Raw genomic sequence first — 18,723 nt, 5'->3', positions numbered from 1 at the left:
CATCTCAGAACTCTGCCTACACCAGGGAACAATAACAAGACTTCACAGCAGGATTGTCATGAGAACTAAGGTAAGGCCTGCTGAGCCCCGAGCCTGGCGCCAATTCCCTTGCATTCTTGGCAGACCTGGGAGTCCAAGATGTCCTGATCGCTGGAATTCCTTTTCAGAGACAGTTTTTGCTGCCCCTGCCCCTCACCCCCATCCCCCACGCTTAAATCCTCCCTCTCCCCGCGTCGGACCTCGGCCCGCTACCCACCACCCTCCAGCCAGCCTTCCTGCTTCCGTGGCCTGGATGGAGCAGCCACTTCAGAAGCGCACGAGGGTTCTGCTGCAATGCCGAGACAGCGATTCCTGCTGCCCCGTCTGAAGTCAGCACAGCAGATGTAAGGGTGATGTCGATAGATCAGCGTCTCCCCCTGATGCTTTCAGAAGCACAACAGGAGCACCGGAGCTGTCAGTGTTAATAACGCACTGCAGTCCCGTCCTTTAAAAAAACGCCCGCTTCTAAAGGCAGAGAGAGAGACTCTCATTGAAAACATCATTGCGATCTTCTCTAAGTAGCAGCTACAGCATCAAAACTTAGTTACTAAATGCTGTTTTGTTTTATGCCCCTCCCCCGGAATTATTCGCAAGAAATTTTAAAATGTCTTCTCCTTCCAGCTGGATGCGTCTTTCTTTATAAACCCTGGACTGCGGATAAAGGGGCCTAAGATGTTAGTTCTTGCTTTGCAGCCAACTCTCAAAGTTGACCTCAGGTTCTTTATTTATGGATGGCCACTAGAGATAAGGGATCCCTGAAGTTCCTTTAAGCTCGAGAATCACAGGAAATAACCCCTAAATGCCTCTGTCTGTACCCTTCCCTCTGAGTCACCTCGGTGCCTGCAGCTCACAGCAGGGCGTGCAGTCATCTTATGACAGTGTCTCCCCAGGTGTGTGATGTCTCTTCAGGTGCATGATGTCTCCCCAGTTGAACTCTGAGGTTCTAAGGCCTCTGGCTGCTGTATACGTCATGCATTTTCTCCTCAGATATTCACTGTGTGCTGATTCTGGGTCACATATTGTTCTAGGCCCAGCGGCTACGGTGATAAATAAGACATAATCCAATCAAAATCGGGTTGTAAGCATGTGGCTGCAATGAAGTTTGGACATAAGTTTAGGGATGGTGCTGGGCCAAGGACTCAGGCAGGAGCGTGGGGTCACTAAGGAAAGCAGGGAGATGTGCTGGGTCTTGAGAGATGGACGGAAGGAGGCGAATGCAGAGGGCAGGAGAGGACATTCCGAGCTGCTGATATCTGGAAGTTGCAAAGAATTGGGAATGGTGGAAGGATAGAGCCTAAGGGAGCTGGGAGGGTGGGAGATGAAGAGGCTTTGTGTCACAAACTAAGAAGCTTGGGTTGAGTCTTTTTTTTTTTTAATTTTTTTTTCTTTATTGATTTTAAAGAGAGAGAAAGTGAGAGGAAGAGAGAGAGAGAAACATTAATAAGAGAGACATCGATTGGCTGCCTCCTGCATGTCCCCCACTGGGGATTGAGCCCACAACCTGGGCATGTGTCCTGACTGGGATCAAACCGGCGACCTCCTGGTGCATGGGTCGATGCTCAACCACTGAGCCACACCAGCTCTACAGACAACAGCTCTACAGACAGCAGTGACAAGTGTGGCCTGAAGGGGGCAAGACTGAAGCAGAGAGAAGTCAGGGGCCTGTGGCCATGGCCTGCGAAAGAGCGAATGAATTCAGAACCAAAGCAGAAGCAGCAGCCGTGGGCTCTTTCTTTCATAACCCAGAGCACCGAGCTCCTGTCTGGACCCAGTCAGTATACTTGCCTGGAGTGTCCAAGTGGGTTAAAAGCAAAGCAACCAAACCCCAAGTCATGCATGCAGCAAAAAAGGGGCTGGCTAGATGGTGAGAAATAAAGCCTGCTCGCCTCTTCTCTGCAGACACTGTGAATGCCTTGTGCCCCTACTAAGGGCCTTCTGAGCAGGTTTGAAGTCCTCCTGGGGCCTGCAGCCCTGGAGGCCCAAAGACCAAAGATCAAACCTCCCTCATCCCAGAGCACGGTCCTCTTTCTCTTCGTGGACAGCAGCCGGAGCCACACACAGGAAGCTGGGAGGAAGCCAGGGAGCCTGTAGATCCAGCCAAGGCAGGGGAGCCCCCAGCCCGAGGGGTGGAGGGTGGCACTGCACGGCACCATCCTGGAGTCACTGCGCCCCCAGCCCCTCTCACCCTGAAAGCCCTTGGTTTGGATGGAGGAAGACCCAAAGCCAAAGACCTGAACTGAACCATAAATCAGAACCAGGTGTCCTTTGAAGTTCATTTACTCTCCAAAGAGGTAAATCAGGAGGAATGTGTGGGCCTCGGAAGATTGTGTGACAACATTACCAAAAGAAAGAAAAAATCAATCAGGAAACCAGCCCAGAAAGCCTCGTCTTTAAAGATCTCTCAGATGCATGGCACCGTGCCCGTTTTCCATTATGACCCAGCACTGCACAGTAATTGAAAGGATGCCCATGAGGCGGATGACCATAAAGAGCCGACCCTTCTCTCCTGGTAATTATGTGATCAAATTAAGAAGGCCTCTGAGCCAGCATCTCAGCTTTTATGATGCAGTTGAAGACCTGTTGATCCCCACTGGAGGGAGGGAGGAAAGGACCCTGGAAAGTGTCCCACTACTGTCTGAGGGGTGCACTTCCTCCTCATCTACATTCCCTTTGAATAATCAGGAGCTGAGCACCCTCTTTGATGTGTTGCTAGTTGTTTTACAACAACCTTATAACATGAGCCTTTGGGGGTGGGGGAAAACGGGGAGAATCCTGAGCTGTAAGCTTAGTTTCTTGTCTTTGTGTATTTCACATTTATAATGTGGAATGTGTCCTGTCCTGGATGATTTATTCCATGTCCATGGATGCGTTTAGATCTCCAAAATCTTTGAATGCAACTGAAGGTCACATTTCCATTAATGTCCATTTGATAATGATGTGGAAACCTACCTGCCCATGCAGGTCTTAGGGGCCTCTCATGTGTGTGTGCCCTGAGTGTTTTTGAGAGACGCAGGGTGCGACCCATGACACCTGGAGGGAGTCTGTTCATGTTCCTGGACTGAACGTCTGCATCAGCCCTCCTCTCCTCCGCCTCTTGAGAGGCCTGTGGTGCTAGTGCTGTTCCTTCCAAACACTAGGATCCAGAAGAACAGACACATCAACCTCGAGCCTCACTTTGTCATCTGAGTCCTCAAGCTGCACAGCTCCCCAGAGTTTCATATAGTTCCTCATGAAAACTGGCCTCAGCTTCTGGATAGAGCCTCTATCATCCAATGGATAGCCTCTATCACCCCATGAATAGAGCCTCTATCACCCCATGAATAGAGCCTCTATCATCCCATGGATAGAGCCTCTATCACCCCATGAATAGAGCCTCTATCATCCCATGGATAGAGCCTCTATCATCCAATGGATGGCCTCTATCACCCCATAAACAGAGCCTCTATCATCCCATGAATAGAGCCTCTATCACCCCATAAATAGTTATGGATTAAGCCTCTCCCACCCCCCTCTACCCCATTTATGCACCTAAAACCTGTCACATTTCTCACGAGTAAGCAAGATTATCTGAACATAAATGTGGCTCAAACCTTACTTACAAATACAACAGTTCTCTACAGGACAAAATCTGGAGCAGTACCCTCTGTCCACGACACGGACAAACCTTTTCAGATCGAGCAGAGAGGTTTAGGTCCATGAAGCCACACTGTCTCAAGAATCTCCATTCCCAAAGAGAGTTTGTGCTGTGTCTGTTCCTAACCTAAAATCATATGTGGATGGTTTTCCTTGAGCAAAAGATCAACTGGACCCAAAAGCTTTTTCAAGTCAACTACAAATATTTATAGTTTGGCCCTTTACCAAAAATGACCCTGGCGTTAAATGACCATCAGAATTCCTTCCATTGTATAACTCCAGTCGTGTCTCTCCTCTCATTTAAAGGCTTCAGAGGTTCCCCATTTGTGACAGGATAAACTCAAAACTCCTTGGAACAGTCGAAACAGCTTTTTATCTCTACTTCCGTGGGGGGAGGGGCAGGCAGAGCACCCTGTGGCTTGCCGTTGGGATGAACCCATGAGGAGAAGGAGTAAAGCCTCTTGTGTATCAAATCCGGGCCCCTTTGGGACAATCAGATAATCAAGCACTATTGTCCAATAAGGAAGGAAGAAACAGCTTTGGATTTAAAAATCAAAAGTGAGAAGCTGCCCTGTGGGTGTGCCCTCTCCTCCAAAGACAGTGGGTGCAAACAGGCTTCGTGTTTTGAAGGTGGCCCAACAGAGGCAACAAAGCTCTTCTGCTGGATAAAGAATCTAAGATGAGCCTCTTCACGTTCAAGAGACTCTGAGGAAGGAAAGTGGTTGGCAGAGGAGGGATGGGGGTCAGATCCTGCCTCGTGCCATCTGTCCGTGGCTAGGGCCTAAAGTTAGAGGAGGAAATAATATGTTAAGTAGCATCACGTCCATGCCCAGAATGGAAGTCAGACACAAAGAGCCAACCCAATACTGTGCTCACAGACATGGCTTGTGGAGGTGGCGCCCACGCCTCCTCCGGGTTCTTTTAGCAGGAAGTGCCGCCACCTTGTGAGTCAGCATTTCCACCAACTGCGCACTTTGGAGACACTGTGCACCGACTGCCCTGGTTGCTCCTTGAGTTGGCTGCTGGGCCTCGAGCTGTGTCCTGTTGGAATGTTCTAGAACGTGTGGTACACACCGAGCTGGAAGATAGGAATGGATGCCTCTGTCACACCAACATGACGTACAAGCCTTTTCCCTGCGGTCCCATTGCTGCTTTACAGCTGGATCTACTGCTGCCCACTTCCTTTGCTCCAGCCACACTGACCACTCACTGTTTTAGACAACCCCACACTTCCAGGCCCACACTTCCCTCCTCCTGAAGGGGCCTTTCCACCGAGTGAAATTATATTCACCCTCCAAGACCCAGTTTAGATGCCACCTCCTCTGTGGCATTTCCCAGACAGAGTTTAGCTAAGGTGCTGGCCAGAACCGGCTCACTTCCGGAAGGGACGGTGGGGAGAGGCAGGAGGCAGGGCAGTGAGGGAGCACGTGACTGCTGGGCAGAGGAGGTGAAACAGGGCCCAGGGCAGGCACAGGCTCCTCCAGAACACTGGTCTAGAGAGATGACCACGACAACACTTTGCTAACTCTCTGTCCCTGGAAGATTCAGAAGCCGTGGCCGCAAATGCGTGGTGGTCAAAGCACTTTGATATTTTCAGTCTCCCCCCACACACACACACACACACCTGGGCAGAACAGGCTGTTCTCCCAGCTCCCCACTAAAGGCATCACTTCAGGCCAGTGTGCACCCCCATTCCGACCTGCTCCATGCCTCAACCCTCCTCATTCTCTCCTGTCCGGATGCTGCTCCTCCCACTGTGACCTTTAACCCACATGCGTTCTCTTCACCTTGACTTCCCTTCCAGCCACAGTTTTGTTCTTTTGGGTGGTTTTTACCTTTCCCCCTCCCCTCATTGGATTAAAATGTGTGGATAGAGTTTATTGTGGTAAAATATATATAACATAAATTTTACCATTTTAATCATTTCAAAGTATACAGTTCAGTGGCACGAGGTACTTCTGCAGTGTGATGAAACCATCACTACTATCTAGTTCTGGAACTTTCTCATCCCCCCAAATGGAAACCTTGCGTCCAATAAGCCATCACTTTCTTTTTTTTTTTTTATCCTCACCCGAGGATATTTTTCCATTTTTTGTACAGATAGAGTGGGAGGGAGAGAGAGGAAGGAGAGAGAGAGAGAAACATCGACGTGAAGGGACACATCGAGTGGCTGCCACCCGCACGACCACCCAGAGCCGGGGACAAACTACAACCGAAGTACGTGCCCTTAGCGGGAACCGAACCCGGGTCTCTCCGGACCGCAGGCCGACGCTCTAACCCCTGAGCCAAACTGGCCAGGGCAGCCATCACTTTCAATTATGCTCTCCTCCAACCCATGGCAACCACTAATCTGCTTTCTGTCTCTATGGATTAATATTTCATATATGGTCCTTGGCAACTGGCTTCTTTCGCTTACCAATATATTCCCGATGTTCACCCATGCTGCATGTTATTTCTTTTTACAGCTGAATAATGTTCCATTGTATGGGTAAGTGAATTTTGGGTTTATCCGTTCATCTGTTGATGGGTAGTTGGGTTGTTTCCATCTTTTGGCTAGTGTGAATAGTGCCACTATGAGCATTCACATCCAGGTTTTTATTTGAACACCTACTGTAAATTTTTTTAGGTATATACCTACAAGCAAAATTGCTGGGTCATATGGCAATTTAATGTTTAACTTACTGAGGAAACACCAAACCGTTTGTGTGAATAACATGAGCAATGCCTTTCCCAATCTAGTCCAGAGAATCCTCCCTCCATGTGCCGACAGAAGGGCAGCACCTGGAGCCTGGCGGAAACCAAGCCTTGCCCTGACTCATCGGAGGACGGCTTGGCTTTCTCCCAGTCTTCCTGCCGTGGGGCAGAAGGGTCAGATCCTGCCATTCAGCGTGTGGCTCCAGGTTCTCCGCCGCAGGGGCAGAGAGGGCTGGGCTCCGCACAGGCCTTCGCAAGTCAGGCCTGGTGGCCTGAGTCCTGTTTGGCCCGAACTCAGTCACATGATCTCACACTGCCCTCAAGGAAGGAAGGACAGTGTTCTGTCCTGCATGCTGGGGAAGAGGAAAGTGAATCAGGGCTTGGAGAAGATGCCGCGGTTCTGCAGAAAGGCCTGAGGCCGTCAATGGTGTGCGCCGCGGAGTATTAGGGTAAAGCAGCTCTGGACCCTGGACGGAAGGTCAGGAGAATAGATTTGGGTGGACAACAGGATGAGACAGTGAGTGGTGGTCACTCCTAGTGACCGGGAGGCAGGAGAAGGGTTCACACTGTGCCCCAGAGCACCCCTTCCAAGACATGGCCAAGCCCAGAGTAGCTTCACAAGGGCTTTAGAGCTGAAAAGAGCCAGCAATGTCACTTTATCAAATCCTTCATTTATAGAAGAAGAATCTGAGGCCAGTGGGAAAAAGACTTGCCTACGTCAAGGTCCGGGCCACAGTTCAATGGGCAGCCACCTCTCTGGGCAGAACTGCTTTTCCCCCAGGGACAAGTCACTGCTGTTCTCCCAAACAAGAGACCTTCGAGTCTGGAGCAGGCACTACTCCAGGCCGCCTCTGCTGAAACGGAGGCACACCCAGGGATACACATCAAGGCCAACCGTTTTCTTATCATTCACAGAAGCCGGGCAGTATTAGGTGCTCCGTGCTGTCGTGGGGGACCACAGTCCCCTGTAAGCTGCCTTCTCTCACGGTTTTTGTCCCCCCGACTTCGACCACGTTGAAGCCTCCCCAACACAGTGAAAGGCTTCAAGTTCAGGAAAAGCTGACCTGACCGGTTAAAATAAAAACAAGACTAATGAAATGATTGCCAAAGTCCTATGAATATTTTAAAGCCATTCAATAATGCAAAATATCATTGTTAATAACAAGAGGACAGAGCATCCGACTGTTACAACAAAGACAAAACCAACTGTCGCTGTGGAGTCATATGCTAGAAACACCACCAAGACAAGAGGAGCTTGACTCCAGACTGTGCCTGACTCGCCAGTTTCAAGTCCTTAAACTTCTCGTCGTGGGATTTTTTTGTTCATCGATCTTTCATCTCAGACAGTAGCCTTTAATGGGGTTAATTAATGGAACATTTTAAAAGTCTGCCTGTAATTTTTTTGATTACAGTTATAAAATGCAGCAGAGTAACCTTTGTAATTACTGGTTTGTAAAATTCCAATGATTCCCTCTTTACGAACAATCACCTTTAAAGGAAGTTTCCCTGGTCATAGTTATGTGGCTTTTGGTTTGATAACAGAAATTATACACCACCACAGCTCATGGTAACGGGCCAGAAAATCCATGTCACGTAATGTTGAGTGTAATTACAGACTGCCTTCCATTGTTTGTCTCCCGTTGTCAGCCTGCACCGTGATTATCTGTTTATCTATCTGGTTCCTCCACTAGATTCTGGAACTTTCGAGGGCAGGCACCTGCAATATGTAATTCATCTCCCAAGCCCTCCGGGTCCAGCCCAACATCGGCCCCACTCGAGATCCGCATGTCTTGAGTAGATGGGTGGTTGGGTAGGAATCCGGGGGACCCTTTGGAGCGCTTCGCTTCTTCTGCTCAATCAAAAAGTGCTTCCCCCTTTGAGCATTTTTGTCAGGCGTGATACTGGATTGTTTGATTTCTTTCCCTTCAATCCCACCTGAAGGAAATGATCCTAAACATTAAACATCTTTATTTCTGAAAGGCAAAACAAATGATGGTTTTTATTTTTTTCCTTCATAGCACTTTGTATTTTTCAAATTCTCTACAATATGTATACAGTTCTTTCCAATCTGTACATATGTAATCAAGGAAACCTAGGTTTTAATGAAATAAATCTGGTCTTAAAGAAAACGATGTGTGAGGAAACACCTAGTGTGTGCAGAGCACAGTGAACGGAGACTAGTGCAGACCACCCTCCAGGTAGGAGGTGCTGCTCACATCCTCTGTTATTGCTCACTGCCCGGGCCACCGTGGGCTAGTCATGTCCGGACTATTTGTTTTCTCAAATACAAAATTAGGGTGGTGGATGCCAGCATCTCCAAAGTCCCACCCAAATCCGCAAAATAACCGATTTTTTCATAAGAAGTAATTGTCTCATTAGTGAGACATGGATAACACTGGGAGACTCGAGGACGGGGAGATTACTCTGGTCAGGGGGTCAGGCCAGGCTTCATAAAGAATGCGACACAGAGCTGGGGTTGGACGAACGGGTAGGTAGCATGTCACCCGCAGCGAGGAGGGGGAGGGCTTTGCAGAGGGCACTGCCGGAGCAGAGGCACGGGAGCGGGGACACGCAGGGCGGGAGGGAGACGTGAACGAGCTGCGCGTGGAGAAGCGTGAACGGGAAGGCTAACACGGTGGGACCATGCGCCTGACAAGCAGGAACCCTCCAGATGGCAGAGCTAAGATCATATGTCTGCATCGTTGCCTAAAACAAAGCCGTCGTGTGGCTGAAATGATCAGCCAGCCCCGCTCACAGCAGAAGCTCGAAGCCAGCAGGATCGGGACGATGGTACATCATCGCTGGAGAATGGGTTAGGGTATGAAATCACAAAAATGCTCAACCACACCTGCAATATCATATTTCAACTTAGAAAGGCGCAAATACGCATCCCCTCCTTTGGGAACAGGCTCACTATTTGGAGTTCTGCCTGCCTTCCCCCCCCCCCCCCTTTATTGATTTGCTTTCTTTTTTTAATCCTCACCCGAGGACATTTTTCCATTTTTTGTTCAGATAGAGTCAGAGAGAGAGAGAGAGAGAGAGAGAGAGAGAGAGAGAAACATGAAAGGGACACATCGAGTGGTTGACACCCACACGACCCAACCAGGGCCAGGGACAAACTGCAACCGAGGTACGCGCCCTTAGCGGGAACCGAACCCTGGTCTCTCTGGACCGCAGACCAATGCTCTAACCACTGAGCCAAACCGGCCAGGGCCCCCTTTATTGATTTTCGAGAGAGAAGAAGTGAGAGGGAGAGAGAGAAACATTGATGAGAGAGAACATCGACTGGCCACCTCCTGCATGCTCCCCACTGGGGATCAGGCCCACAACCTGGGCATGTGCCCTGACCAGGAATCGAACCGGCGACCTCTTGGTGCATGGGTCGACGCTCAACCACTGAGCCACACCAACAGGACCTGCCTGCTTTTTGAATCTCCTGTTTTATAGAATGACGCACACAAGGACTTAAAGACACTTTAAAGCAACTAGAGCTCATAATCCTTCCCGATTTCTATAATCTTTCTCAAAATTTTGCAGTTGAAAGGCTTTGCCTGCACTCAATTTGACAGCAGTTTTTAAGCAATTTGCCTTTATGAAGTCTATCCCAAACATTCAGCTTCATTTCCATGGAAAGACGACTCTATTACTTCCACACGCACATTCCATTCGTACTGCCATATTTACCTAATTCCATAATTGCTATAACAAATATATTTTGCATGAACAGGTCTGGGACGAGCGTAATCAAGTCTTGGCAAGCATGTGGTTTCCCTGATTGGAACAGCCGTGAGTCTCAGCGGGCCGGGCATTGGTCAGTGGGTTTGACATAGGACAAGACCACTGGTTAGCACAGCAAGAAGGGTAAGTGGAGGTCAGTTAGGACCACGGTGTGTTGGCAGATGCTCAATAACTGGCTCTGGGGCGGGGGCTATTTGTGGTGTTTGCAGATTCCTGGGGTGTCACTCCTCTGAACGTGACACCCCTGAATGTGGAGTTTGGAAGAGGTACAGTCAGCTCTCAGGACCGATAAAAGCCAGTCCCTGGTGAAGAGCAGACCTCTGCTGAGGCAGTAATTGATCTCTCCAAGTGGGCCATGAAGCAAGCAAAAGGCTCTCAAGAATTTCCAGGTTAATGCCTCTCTAACAGGTTGCTTTTTAAAGGAAGGAAATTGTTTTATAAAATAAGCTTTCAGCAGCTGCCCTTGATTTCTGCTCGGCCAAGTCTGCCTTTCCCTGTTCCCCATCACTGTGCTGATACCTGTGACCTCCTCTCCAAGTTGAAGCCCTCCTGCGGGTGATGGAAGGGAAGTCGACTTGGGGTGGTGCACACACAGTACAATACACAGCGGATGTATTATAGAATTGTACACCTGAGACCTACGTAATTTCATTAACCAATGCCATCCCAATAAATTCAATTTTTTAAAAAAGCAAGGCCTCCTAAGTCACCTGCATCATTCATATGACCCCAAACTCAAAGTAGCTTCGCAGGGTGGACCAGGGGCAGGCCAGACCTCGGCCTGATGTGCAAAGGGGGACGGTTGAAGAACAAGAGCTGGAAAGAATGGAGTCTGCTATAGACTGAGATGTCTATGTCCCCCCAAAAATTATATTTCAAAAGCTAAGCCTCAAGGTGGGGTTTCAGGAGGTGGGGTTTTGGGGAGACGATGAGGCCATGAGAGTGGAGGCCTCATGAAGGGGACTTGTACACTTATAAAAGAGGCCCCAGGGAGCTCCCTGACCGCTTCCACCCCGCGAGGACCCAGCAGGGACAGAGCTGTCTGTGAACCAGAAAAAGGGCTCTCTCCAGACCCCAGTCTCCCTGCACCAGTCTCCACAGCTGAGAGAAATCACTTTCTGTTGTTTAAACCACCTAATCCATCATATTTTTTCTACAGCAACCTGAGAAGACTAAGACAGAGCCTGATGCCTGAGAAGAGAGGGCCTGTGGGGTCTCGGGGAGCTCTGTGCCCGTCCACATCCTCCCAAGCCCTGCGTGGGCAGTCCCTCAGAGACAGACATACCGTGCTGGGCAGTCAGGAGCCAGGGGCTGAGCCCTGCGGTTTCAGCAACTCGAACTGTGCACCAGGAGCCAGGCGTTTGCTGTGCAAGGACCCAGCCCCGGCCCCAGCCCTCAGCCTTCTCTGGTGGCCAGTGAGCTGTTTGAAATTCCTGAGCGGATGGTTCCCAACATACGAAGTATCACCTACTACTCCATCAAAGATACTGGGTCTCAAATCAAGTGAAACCCAAAGCCCACATTTTTCGGAGGAGGAAATTAATGTGTTTACAAATATTCGGTGGCAGCTGTCATTTACAGAGCTCAGGACTGCGACAGCCGGCACTTTGTTGACGCTTTCCAACGCAAGGGAACAAAGCAGCCATTGCATTAGTGATGGGTGATTGTTACAAAGCTGGTGAGCGTAAATGTTATTATTATGGCAATTACTGTAAAACGCACAAGTTAAAAAGAAATCATACTGACGTGGAGGTCAGGACCGCTGAGAATAAGAAAATTCTTAGAAATCATCACGAAAACCCTATGAAGGTCTCTAAAGTCCGTTCTTTACCTGCTAGCTGCGTGAGCACCGGGTTGCTAACCACTGAGCCCTGGGTGGTCTCCGGGCCTTTCTAGGGTTAGGGTTAGGGTTAGGGTTAGGGTTAGGGCCATTCCTCCAGATTCTGATTCTCGCATTGCCTCTGAGGAAAGCCACTTGACCCCATTCTAGCATTTAATCAGACTCCCCCCACAGTGCCTCAGCCCCATTCCTCTTTCAGATCCCCTCTGCAGAAGGGCTAAGGGCTGGGACAGGTCTCTTGTCGGGAGGTGGCGAGTGTCCTCCAGCAGACCCCAGCCTGGTGAAGCTGTCCTAGTGTGTCCACGCACTTAAACATAGGCCCCCAGACCTGTTCTCCCCCGTTCTCCCCCCGTTCCCCAATGGGACCCAGACACCGGCCAATGGAGCCTCCTTCCAGCCCCGAGCCCCTGCTCTTCGGCCCAGGACAGTTGTCCTCACGCTCCTTCCATTTTCTGAAGTGAGCCCCAGAAAATTGGACTCCCCCGCCCTCCTGCTTGATCATCCTGCACAAAGTATGGGGGCTAGTGTCTCTGTGCTGGCATGTGTATAACCCCAGAACTGGTGACTGGTAAACAATTGTGCTGACTTGTTTATAGCTCATAACTGATGATTGGGAAAGTCACTGTGTGCCCTCTAGCTGAACCTGGTTTGTAAAGACCCCCTGAAGAGATTGTTGGGAGCCGGCTACCTGTATGACAGTCCACAGAGCCTGGAGGTCTTGAGTCAGAGACTTGACCTTCCCCACTATCTCAAGGAATCGGGCTTGCACTGTGTCTGTGCAGCTGGGGGCTAAGTGTGACCCAATGTACCTTCAAATACCTGGGTGTTCCTGTTATCCGTAAGGCAAACTAATTCTGTACAGCATTGCTGTGGCCCTGGGCATTGTATCAAGAAGATCCTATTTTCTGTAAGGTATAAAAGGCATGTAATAAAGCACATCGGGGCTGATTCTGAAGACTCTGTCACAGGGGTGTTCGGAATCAGACACCGGCCGGCTAACAAACGGCTTCAGTTCTCTAGTGGTCTTTGACTCTGTCGCGCCACAACATTCGGAGGCCCCAGGGCTGGTCTCCGAGAACTCGGGATCAGTCGCTGGCCGGCTTTGCTCCCCATTTGGCTTTAATTTGGCTCTGGCAGTCTCTCGGTTCTCCCGCACCACCACATCTCCAGAGGCTATGAAAGAATGGAATGGGCCCTGGCCAGTTTGGTTCAGCGGTTAGAGCGTCGGCCTGCGGTCCGGAGAGACCCGGGTTCGGTTTCCGCTAAGGGCACGTACTTCGGTTGCAGTTTGTCCCCGGCCCTGGTTGGTCGTGCGGGTGGCAGCCACTCGATGTGTCCCTTCACGTCGATGTTTCTCAGTCTCTCTCCCTCCCACTCTATCTGTATAAAAAATGAAAAAAAATATCCTCGGGTGAGGATAAAAAAAAAAAAAAAATGTAAGAATGGAATGGGGAAGGACCAAGGCTCACAAGGAAATATGATTTGGGAGGAAGCAGCACTTACTGCTTTCAAAATATTGTGCCACCACTTTGAGATGACGCCGCGGTGGGAGTTGGTGATAAGACCTCAAAGGATATGCTCAAATCATTACATTATGGCTGGGCCATAATCCACCTCTGAAAGAGGGGGGCCGGGCGGCGCTCCCCTCTGATGGTGCTGAGCAATGAGAAGGGCAAGCCCTCAGTGGGGCCCCCCACGGCCTCTGTCATGCATCTCCTCCTCGGCCCCCCGAGGCTAGGGCAGGCTTCTCCCCTCCCTGAAAAATGCCTCTGAAACAAACAGGCACAGGTTTGTTTTCTAAACAATACCAACTAATCTTTGTGGTCTCTCTTACTCGCTCTTCCTCCTGTCCTTCCTCCCGCCCTGTCTAAGCTGGGGCTACTATAACAAACTATCACAGACTGGGTGACTAGTTAGCAACACACATCTGTTTCTTACTGTCTGGAGGCTGGAAGTCCGAGACCAGGGTGCCAGCGTGGTCGGAGAAGGGTTCTGTTCCAGGCCTCCCGCTCCTCATTGCGTCCTCACGACAGAAGGGCACGAATTCCATTCACAAGGACTTCACTCTTCTACCTAAGCACCTCCCAAAGCCCCCCCTCCTAATACCATCAACTGTCAACATATGAATTGGTTTGGAGGAGGGACATGAACATCTAGACCATAACAGAGATAATGGTTTCCTCAATAATGGATTTTCTCTAATCAGGTTCAGAAGGTTCTAGAAAGGTGATCCCAGCATTGTTCCAAGGGTTCTGCTCTGTGGCACTTGAGTCCACTGGTTTCCTGCAAAAGCCTGTGGGTTAACACATTATCGTGAGCTGGGCTTTCTAAGGGACATCTGCTAGTCTTTCCAGAAGGTTGAATGGCGAGGTGGGAGAATCTTGGGACTGCAATGGACAGGACTTTGAGATTCTAGAAAAGCCTCTTACCAAGTAAACAAGGTGACACAGCATCTACTTTCTTAGATTTTTGGTGATGGATTATGCTCACAAACCCTTGAGCTGGCTTTTCCTATTATTATTTTACTCTTACTAAAAAGCAATGATGGGAAAGACAAATAAAACAGTAAACAGAGAATAGATGGGCTCTAGAGGAAAAACATACAAATAGTAAAAAAACAAAAAAACTATCAGTTATAATAATAATAACTAACAGAGCCTGTTTGTCACCTACTAATTTGGCGAAAATAAAAATAAATAAATGTCTAATGCTGAGGAACATGCAGTGATATAGGTATCTTATCTACAACTTGTGGTATAAATAAGTGTAGTAGGCAGAATAATGCCTCCCCCAAATGTCCACATCCTAAATCCTACAGCCTATGGGCATGTTATTTCACATGGCATGGGTGAATTAAGATTGCAGACAGAATTGTGGTAAAGCAGCTATAATAATATACTGATGCTAAAAGAAGGAGATGATCCTGGAATATGTGGATGGGTTCAGTACAATCACAGGGCCCTTAGATGGGAAGAGGGGGACAGAAAGACGGTCAAAGGGATCAGCGGTGAGAAGATGGAGGAAGGGGCTATGGGCCAAGAAAGGCAGTTGACCGTCAAAAGCAGAAAAGGCGAGGAGATAGATCCTCTCCTGAACTTTCAGGGAGGAATGCAGCCCCACTGACATCTTGATTTTAGCCCAGTAAAACCCATTTTGAAGGTCCTTATCTCACCAACCTGCAGGATAGTAAACATGTCTTATTTTAAGTCACTAGGTTTGTGGAAGTTTGTTACAAGAGCAACAGGAAACTAATGCAATTAGTATAATGTTTATGGAATCTACTTTGACAGCATATTTTAAGAGTCTGGAAATATTTATGTATTTGGGTAATTCTGCCATTAAGAAACTATCTTGCCCTGGCCGGTTTGGCTCAGCGGTTAGAGCATTGGCCTGCAGTCCGGAGAGACCCGGGTTCGGTTCCCGCTAAGGGCATGTACCTCGGTTGCAGTTTGTCCCCGGCCCTGGTTGGTCGTGCGGGTGGCAGCCACTCGATGTGTCCCTTTCACATCGATGTTTCTCTCTCTCTCTCTCTTCCTCTCTCTCCCTCCCACTCGATCTGTGCAAAAAATGGAAAAAAATGTCCTCGGGTGAGGATAAATAATAAAAAAAGAAACTATCTTGATGACAGGTATCTGTGCTCAAAGATGTTCATTGCCGTGTTAATTATATCAAATAGCAGAAACAATCTAAATGTCCAACAATAGGGAACTCACTGAATAAATCTTGATATATTTATATGATGAAATATTATACAACATAAAATATCATATTTTGAGAGAATAATTGAGATAGGAAAAAACTTACTCAAGGTAAAACGAGGAAAGCAGAACTCCAAATTTTATATAAAATATATTTCATAAAACAAACCTGTGTACACATATGATATAGCAAAATGCCAAAACTAGCTGTCTCTGGGCACCAAGATTATGGGTTATTTTTCTATTGTTTATTTTAACTTTTCTATTTTCTAAATGTCCTACAATGAGTATGTCCTATTTTTCTAATCAAGAAGACAAAGCCAAAATTCTCCAGGGGGCAGTGTTTAAATAAAATACAAAAAGTAATAGAATTCATTATGTATCTGTAAATGGAGGTGGCCTTATGTCCTAAAGGACATGTGCCTTCCCTTCAGGGCCACCAAGGGCCTGTGGCCTGGACACTGAATAAGCACAGTGACTATGGACATAAGAGAGGAACTGTCTTCACTAGGCAGGCCCAGGTCCAGTTGCTCCCATATCCTGTTGGACTGGGAGGTCCCTGTGGAAGGAAGCATGTCTGTTTTATTTCCACATGTGCCATGCACATAATAGGTGCTCAATAAACATTGCTTGTGAAATGAATCAAGGTAAAAGGACTGAGGCTGGTTCAGAGCAGGAATAGGGTTAGCAGTAACTGACTATGTCGGGATGGTGGGGTGGCTAGCATCATATGTACTCACAGCATCCAAAGGGGTGGTTAGCATACAGAGAACAGGCCCTGGGTCCTTGAGAGAAACTGGTCTTGTAGACTCAGATGAGATGGAAACATAGTTCCTTGGAGTGGGCCAAAAAGGGTGGAGATATGAAAAGTATCTTTATGGCCTCTTCCCTGCCCTGGTTGGAACCAATTTAAGGTCAGGCCACTGTGACTGTAACGGGGCTGGTCGGGGACAGGCAGTGCCAACTGCTGAATTTGCTGAAATCTTATTTGCATGTGGCCAAAACAAGGAAGCTCTTGTCCAAAAAGGCATGACAGTAGCATTGGCATCGCAAAGCCAGGGCTCAGACTGTCTTCGGGGCCTTTGGGCCTCCCTCCAACTCCAGCTCTGCTTCTCTCTGTAACCTGGCCTCATTCTTCTCCTGAGGATGAGCTCCTTTCCTAGAAAGATGGCTGCTGGACACCAAGCCACATTCATCTTACCCCGTGGTCCGAAGGGCCAAGTCAGTCCTCCCACGATACCCAGCAGAAAGATCAAGGGAAGGCACTCTGACTGTCCCAACTAGAGTCCCGTGCTCTCACCTGAACCGATCACCAGGGCCAGAGGATGGAGCCCTCCAACCAGCCAGACCTGGTCAGGTGCCCATTGGGTAGGGGATGAGGTCACTGCTCTGCAATTGACAGCCCCTCCAGAGCCATTTGAAATTGGGGAGCAGGTCAGTTTCTGGAAGGAAAGAAGATAACCAACAGCCCTAAACAACAAATATCTCCGGCAAATCCTAACAGCTCTTCCTACCTCTGCCCATCTCCCCTGTCTCTGCATCAGCACCCACCCCCCCTCCATTTTCTATGTGAATTATCTCCGCCTTTTGCAGATTCCATCTTTTCCAAGTTTCAATCACGGGCCTCTTAATTAGGCCTATTTCTCACTGTGCTTCCGTGCCTTTGGTTCCGTGACACGGGGCTGCAGGGAAAAGCAGCTAAAGAGGACTAATTAAGACTCAGAGTGCTTTCAATAACGTACATGGAAATGAACAAATTAACTGACGATGCCAAAAAGGCAATATCGCCCCAGTGGGAATTCCGCATATGGAGATAACATTAAGGAGCGCAATAGTCATGGAGAGGAAACTCTGAATTATGAGTGATATTCAGTCCCATTACCTCTGAGGTGTCAGATGTAATAGCAGGGAAATGTCATAAGATGTTAGGAGACAAAACAAACTGAGGTTAAGAAAGCCCTGTGGGGGAAGCGGCCAATAAAACCGGAGTGGCAGAGGTCCTGCTGGCGGTTAGGGGTCACGTCCCAGCTACAATGGCCTCTTCTTGTTGACTGGTCTTTGCAAATATGTGACATTCTGCTCGGTGAAAGAAGACTCCTTTTCTGTCTGCTTGCCTTGGATAATACTAGGAAGGGAGCGCCACACACTCATGGGGGGGCCAGTGCACTCCCCGGGGAGTACATTTAAGTCAGTGGGCGGAAAAATACTGTCTCAGGGCCAGCAGCATCAACATCATCTGGGAATTTCTTCAAAATGCAGATTCTCAGGACCCACACCACACCTAGGGGGCGAGGGGGAGGGGGAGGGGCGCCGGTGCAGCCAGGTGATTCCGGATCAATTCCGAGACCCCCTGGTCTTAGAATTAGGGGCCTGGGGTCTGTCACTGGCGAACATAGCCCCTGCCCTGACTCCTTCACCAGGTTTCTCCGGGAATCCAGTGAGCTCGTTGATACCATTGAGAACAGTGGAGAGTGACACAAATGTGAGGAATTATAATGCTTATTTCAGACGCAGATGGTCCAGTCAAAGCGAGGATCCCCATGTGCAGGCGCAGGGGGAGATGCTGCAAAGGTGAATCAGGATGTGGTGTGAACCCCGGGTTTCTGGAAAACACTGCGATTTGTACTTCCCAAACAAAGGGTCTGAAAAGAGGGTTGCTGGCTCTCAAACCCCTTCCGTCAGCCGGCGTTCTGGTGAGTTAAGTGTAAAGGTATCAGAAACATCTGGTTCTCATTTCCCTTTAAATTCACAGGAGCACAGAGATGAAAAAAGAACGAGGGTGGAGACCAGCGCCTTGCCAGAGCCCCTCCCCATTGACACGGCTCCAGGTGCTCAGCCCGGACGGTGGTCGGGCTCTCCCCCAGGCACAGGCCAGGTCCCCCAGAGCCGCCGCAGTGGAAGACGGCCGTGCTGCGCCTGCCAGGGTGGCGGCCCTGGGGCCCCGGAGGAGGAAGAGGGGGGCCTGGGCAGATGTGCACGACATGCTCCCTCCCCGCTCCAGTATAAGTGACTAGTGAGAGAGGGGAAATGAATATTAAAAACATCTTCGAGGGGAAAGGGAAGCCCAAAAGCAGATGTGCA

The sequence above is a fragment of the Molossus molossus genome, unplaced genomic scaffold (assembly GCF_014108415.1).
Source record: "Molossus molossus isolate mMolMol1 unplaced genomic scaffold, mMolMol1.p scaffold_m16_p_3, whole genome shotgun sequence".
NCBI lineage: Eukaryota > Metazoa > Chordata > Mammalia > Chiroptera > Molossidae > Molossus > Molossus molossus.
Note: the sequence above shows the minus strand (reverse complement) of the source record.